Source organism: Epinephelus lanceolatus, chromosome 13 (genome assembly GCF_041903045.1).
Source record: "Epinephelus lanceolatus isolate andai-2023 chromosome 13, ASM4190304v1, whole genome shotgun sequence".
NCBI lineage: Eukaryota > Metazoa > Chordata > Actinopteri > Perciformes > Serranidae > Epinephelus > Epinephelus lanceolatus.
Window position 1 is genome coordinate 12,422,210 of NC_135746.1, and position 7,434 is coordinate 12,429,643.

A 7,434-nucleotide genomic window follows, 5' to 3' on the forward strand; every position below is an offset into this window, starting at 1 on the left:
GAGTAAATGGCATGTAAGGGACTTGTGCTTGTGACATCCTGACAAGATATAAAATGCAAGATGACTTCACAGTCTTTCTACTGCATGGCACATAGTACAGAGGCCTAAAAAACTGTCAATTACATTAGTGCTAAATGTTGCATAGATTTTATGAAATTCTATTATATTGTCAATCACGTTTCGATTATATTAATAATTTCCATTAATGTATGTAAAAAATGTAAAAATGAAATATGCTCAATATGCTTCAGTGGTAACACTGGTATGTAAAATATTTAAGAATATAAAATATGTATTCGGTGCTGGGTCTGTAAAGTGTAAAAAAAATATAAAAATATGTGCCTTATGATACAATAAAATGTATAAAACTACTATGTAAAGTAAAAAATAAAAGAATACATTTTGAATGCGACCATGTACAACACATTACATTCTGAGACCTTGTGTTCTCATATTTTGGGTTTACTTGACCTTATACTTCACTCTACTTAACTTAGACTTGTTGTCCTCGTTCGTGGACACTTCTTTGTGCCATCTAGTGGTAGTAAGAGCACAATACATAAATCCATGTAAAAACAAGATGGCAGCCATCTCTGCCAAGTCAGTCTGCAGCCGATTCCGGTATACTTATTTAGTCCTATTGAACCCAAATAGCTAGGAGAAATTAAAAATGCATACTGAGCAAAAGTTCGGGTCTCACGAGGATATGCACTATGTGCAACATGTGATAAAAATATACATTTTGGAGTGGTTGAATATAGTCCAACCAGATACAGGTCATTATCATTTCTACACTGTACATCTGTATTATGCAATGTATACAAACTACGAATAAAGTATAGGTGCACTCTTCTTTACAAATTTACATCAGAGCTTCAAGACATGGTCAGTTTTTAAAATTTACAATATATTTTCATTGTCATTGTAAGCTGTTTTTTTCCTGTTGAAAAATTAAAACAGAAAAACAGAAATCACTAGTATGAGATCAGAAAAGGCACTAATAAACAATTAAGTGAAAAAACAAGTAAAAAAAGGACGACAAAAAATGGAGAACAAGCACCTTTGAAAACAGACCAGAATAAAATCTATCCACAAAGTAAAGTTCAGTCTCAAAATATCCTTAGAACAAAGCTTCAAAGCACAATATTGACTGCCCTTTACATTCAAACATTTTAATTAGATCTTGCCATCTCTTTGGGCCTCCAGGCCAAAATGTCTTAAATGACTACAAAACAACTATCTGCAATCCATATAGTAAAGTTCAGTGGCAAAATATCCTTCTGTAAATTCTTACAAATGTCAAAAAAAAAAAAAAAAAAAAAAAAGCTTTTAGAATTTCCACTTTTTCCTTCTTAGTATAAAACTTCAAAGCATAATATTCACAGCCCTTTGCATTGAAACATTCTGGTCAGATCTTTCCATCTTTTTCGGCCTCAAAATCTTGAATAAGAGTTTGACAGTGAGCTTTTAAGTATACATCCCTGAAGAATTGGAATGAGTCACCAACTACATCATCTCCCTACAAGAAATACATTTTCATAACAACAAAGGAAGCTAATAGCATCTGTTTAGTGTAAAACACAACTACCTCTTGAGTCAACTACTTTGAGTATTTTATTCCTGATAGATGCCCACTTCATTTTCTGTGAACCTAACAATGGTGCGAATCGGCTGGTACATTTTCTTGCTCTTCTTTAATCACAGTGATCTCATTGCCTTGACCCATGATAACTATGGTGTATTCTTGGGATTCTGCTGCGTCAACGGGGACTAAATACTGAACACACTCAGTGTCAAATTCAGTTCTTATGTTTGGACATTCAGCAGATCCTTGTGTTTCAGCCATGATGTAATACTGGACATACTGACTTTCTGATTCTGCTTGTGGTTCTTCAGAGTTTGGCCATAATATCATTGAAGTACATCCAAGGGGTTCTGTAGGTTCACCTGGGACTGAATGTTCAGCACCTTCAGTGTCTGGCTGTGTTTTGATATCATCATATTGTGGACAATATTTTTCCTCAGTGTCCAATTCTGGATTCATATTGCCATACTGTGGATCGTACTTCTCCTCCTTTATCTCTATGTTTCCTTGGAAAGGATTGCCACAAGCTTCACTCTCAAGACTCCCACTCGTCTGCACTATCGTCCAAGTGTCCAGTTCTGGATTCATGTTGCCATAATGTGGTTCGTACTCCTCTTCTTTTGTCTGTATGTTTCCTTGGAGAGGACTGCCACAAGCTTCACTCTCAAGACTCCCACTCATCTGCATCATATCAGTGTCTGGTTCTGATTTCATATTGCCATAATGTAGATTGCACTCCTCCTTTTTTTCTGTACGTTTTCTCTGAGAGGACTGTCACAACCTACACTCACAAGACTACCATTCATCCGCACCATCATCCCAGGATCTGTCGAGAACTCAGTGTCCTCTTCGTAGGGCCACGGTTCTTCGTCGTTTTTGAAACCATCGAGAAAATGAGCATGTTAATGTTGAAATTGTGTTCAAGGATCTATTTTTTTTGTTCCACACATCATTTTGGCAAAATTGGCCACTTCATGAATAGTACCATGTGTCAATACATGTATGTCAAGCTTATCTTTTGGTTGGTCGTTGTCCACAAAAAGGTTTAAACCTATTTTCTTGCAGAGAGGGTAGTCTTCCATGACGTTCTTCCCTAGGGTTGAGAAGCCAGTGTACAGATCCTTTGGAGGCTTTTGCTCTGTGCAGTTTCCATCTGCAGAGACTGTGTGCAGCATGATGTGTGGATGAGGATTACCAATGTGACCAGTGTCAGATTTGTCCTGACAAAGCCATGATAGCCAAATCCAACATTAAATTCAAGGCCTGCTTTCTTGGACCAGGTGAAATGACCAAACTCTGTGATTGGTGAGGAGAGGATTTGTTTTACACGGTTAGCACGCATCTTCCACATGATCTCTGTTCCCATTTCGTCTTGCTCCATGTCATGTTTATTTGATGCATTTCTTGGAGTCTGTGTTGGCTCTTCCCCTACACAAAGCCCTCTTTCATCGGTCTGACTTACAAATGGTGGGTTCACATTTGAGTTTGGTGAACTGGATGAGATTTCAGTGGTGGTGCATAAAGGCGTACAATAAGCAAGATAACTTGGCTCTGAGTCTCGAGCAATGTCAGAGCTCAGTGAACAACTTTTTGGGCTTTGTAAGTGATCCAGTTTGCCAGTGTATCCTGGATTTGTGACTTTGTCAGAGTCTTGATCAGACTCTCCTAGTGGAAAAGTGTGACAATGATCTCCCTCCGCTTTTTCACTGGTACACAAATCAGTGTGATGAGAGAGTGAGTTTGTCGCCATGTCTTCAAACTGTCCTCTTCTGCACCTTTAGTTCACCCTTTCACACGAGCTTGACAGAGCCCTCTTTTTCTGGTTACTTTTTAAATCAGACTGTCTTCTTTTCATCACTTCCTTGAGGTGACACTGTGAGGCTTCCACATTGGACAGTGGTGATACCTTAGTTCTTCTGAAGGGGTTTGTTTGCGTTTGCAAAACGGCTCATCTTTAAACTCTGGGCTGATTTTGGTACCAGTGGTGAGGAGTCTACTGTTCTTCTTGGTCTTCTGTGTCTTCCTATCCTGTTTTTAGTTCAGGAGAAAAAAAGGACAAGTGATATAGACTATATCTAATCCTTGAGTCTTACACAATTTCAATGTATTAATTATGTAATATCTATCAGAGAAAATACAGGACATTTTATAGTTATAGATTATCAAATCTAAAAAAAAAAAAAAAAAAAAAAAAAAAAGGAACAGGTTTGTAGATTTGTCTCTATCTTGTTAATTTAATTCATCTGGGTTTATGGACTGCTGACCAAAAAATATGGATCATCTATTTGGGTCTCTGGTTGTTTGTGATAGGCATTGGGCAACATCTCTGATATTACCTTGGCTAAACGATTACTCATTCTATCTAAAACACTTAAGTTTTGCAATTGATTGTTAAGAGATAAGACATGAGATGTCATGATTTCTCAAGCAGCAATGTGCGGGAGCTAATGTGTTTTGATTCTTTTAGTACACCTGTAGTACTGGATACAAATTATATTTAAGACCAATTGGACCTCAGTTAATAATGAGAAAAACACATCTCTAAGCATTAAAAAGGCTGAATGTGTTTTTAATATCTTCTTATGGACCGTTTATCCAAAATGCTGCTGCCAGGTTGCTCACTCGGTCACATAAGTCTTGCCATATCACCCCCATCCTGGCATCCCTGCACTGGCTTCCTGTTCACTTTAGATTCCAATTCAAGGTCCTGGTCCTGACGTACAGAGCCCTCGACAAAGTAGCCCCAGCTTACATTTGCGAACTCCTCAACCCTTACATCTCCAACCGGTCACTGAGGTCTTCTAACCAGGGGCTCCTGGTTGTGCCTCGGACAAGGCTGAAATCTCGAGGTGACCAAGCTTTTCAATCCGTGGCCCCAAAGCTTTGGAACTCCTTGCTCTTGGACCTGAGATCCTTAGCCTCTGTCCACATTTTTAAGATACAATTGAAGACTCACCTTTTTAGGCAGGCGTTTGGACAATTGTAAGTAATTATATAGATTGTGTTTTGGTTGCACTGTATTTTTTGCTGTTTGTACTTGCTGTGTTTTCTATTTATTTAACTGTTTGTATATTTATTGTGAAGCACTTTGTGACTTTGAGCTGTGAAAGGTGCTATGTAAATAAAGATTTACTTACTTACTTTACTTACACATATGGTGACCTGCACCGATGATGACTTCATAATGATGATTTTATACCTAATATTTATATCTACTACTTTTGTCTAGTCATTTATGAACTTTTTATGTATATCATGGAATTCTTTAAATTTAAGATCTATGGATATATCGCTGCTTGTTTTTTTTTATAACGGTGTCTTGTAAGGTGTCCTTGAGTGCTTTGAAAGGCCCCTATAAATAAAATGCATTATTATTGTTGTTGTTGTGACAATGACAATCAAGACTTACCCATTTGATCTGATTTATTTATTCATATTCAGGATAGCTATAAACTGATATCTGCAAGAATCTGTAGGCAACAGGACAAGATTTTGGTATCAATAGCGTTCTGGTTTGCGTTTGTAGTCGGGGTAGTATTGACCGATCACATGCAGGTAAAGAGTCTGGAGCAAAAGAGGCAGGATTAGAAATTAGTCTCTATACAAATTTAAAATACTGTCTTTAAAGTTGTGTAAACTTTAAAGACAGGGTTTGAATTGGGGTAGTTATGTTATTATGTTATTTTAACATCTGCTCACCTTCACACAGGTAAAATATTTTATGTCCATAATTCATCTCAGGTAAATATCCACTGAACAGTTTCTGTGTCCATTCAATCAATTTCAGTTTCAACACTCTACAATCTCTTCATACTGCCACAGTTTACACAGTCAAAACCACTCTTTGCTTTCCCCATCACACACCTGCTGCTCATCACCTGCACTTTACCCATTTCATCTGCATTTTCCTGTTCTAGTGCGCCATCCCATGTGCAAACAACAAAACTATATCTATTTACATGTAGTCACCATCATACATGAATCAAAACCAATATAAAGAATGTTGTTGTCGCTCCAACATTTAATTTTATTCTGTGAAGCATTCTGTAAAGTCAGTTTCCGCATGAAAGTTTTGAATGAATCATTGATCGTCCCTCCTACTTTTCAGAATAATGATGATTGAGATTTTACTGTGAAGAAGGATTGCAGAAACGTGATGAATTAGTGGTACGGAGAACCTTGCTGATACGACAGTCAGTGAAACTGTTCTTTCTTCACAATATCTCCCATTGACAGGTCTACTGTATGGAGCACATATATCAATATGCAAAACATATGTTTGAGAGTGTTTCTACATCCATTTATGGCCAAATATAGGTGTTTTGTGGCTCATGGTACACATTTGTAAATTGTCTTGTTTGAGTTCCAAATAATAAAGTCCAATAAAAACGTCCATAGCCCCAGGGTCAGCGGATCACTGGATACTTTATAATTAATTTGTAATTTAAAAACTACAGAAGCGTATTGCATTCACTTGACAAATAAAGAAAAATCTGTTTTATTGAGTATTTTTTTCTCTTTTTTGTGGTAATTTTTTTTCTGTTTTTCTGAGTATTTTTTTCTGAGTTAAGATCCATGGAGCTTGCCATATGTGTCCAACTGATTCTGGAGAAACACTGCAATGTCCAGCAGATCTGAATGGGCTTTTCGTCTGAACAACCCCAAAGTTTTAAGGTGCCTGCGTAAAGTCGACAAACTAATGATAACACCATCTATATGACTTAAAGACAAGAGTATCTCCCAGTGTCTCAAACCCAAAACAAAGTAAAACTGGATTAAACTAAACAAGCGGGTCATGTTTGCTTCCATTATATCGAGCTCTCAAGAATGGAATGAAAGCGTCTGCTGTATACAGTACAGGCCAAAAGTTTGGACACACCTTCTCATTCAATGCATTTTCTTTATTTTCATGACTATTTACATTGTAGATTCTCACTGAAGGCATCAAAACTATGAATGAACACATGTGGAGTTATGTACTTAACAAAAAAAGGTGAAATAACTGAAAACATGTTTTATATTCTAGTTTCTTCAAAATAGCCACCCTTTGCTCTGATTACTGCTTTGCACACTCTTGGCATTCTCTCGATGAGCTTCAAGAGGTAGTCACCTGAAATGGTTTCCATTTCACAGGTCTGCCTTATCAGGGTTAATTAGTGGAATTTCTTGCTTCATCAATGGGGTTGGGACCATCAGTTGTGTTGTGCAGAAGTCAGGTTAATACACAGCCGACAGCCCTATTGGACAACTGTTAAAATTCATATTATGGCAAGAACCAATCAGCTAACTAAAGAAAAAGGAGTGGCCATCATTACTTTAAGAAATGAAGGTCAGTCAGTCCGGAAAATTGCAAAAACTTTAAATGTGTCCCCAAGTGGAGTCACAAAAACCATCAAGCGCTACAACGAAACTGGCACACATGAGGACCGACCCAGGAAAGGAAGACCAAGAGTCACCTCTGCTTCTGAGGATAAGTTCATCCGAGTCACCAGCCTCAGAAATGGCAAGTTAACAGCAGCTCAGATCAGAGACCAGATGAATGCCACACAGAGTTCTAGCAGCAGACCCATCTCTAGAACAACTGTTAAGAGGAGACTGCGCGAATCAGCCCTTCATGGTCAAATAGCTGCTAGGAAACCACTGCTAAGGAGAGGCAACAAGCAGAAGAGATTTGTTTGGGCCAAGAAACACAAGGAATGGACATTAGACCAGTGGAAATCTGTGCTTTGGTCTGATGAGTCCAAATTTGAGATCTTTGGTTCCAACCGCCGTGTCTTTGTGAGACGCAGAAAAGGTGAACGGATGGATTCCACATGCCTGGTTCCCACTGTGAAGCATGGAGGAGGAGG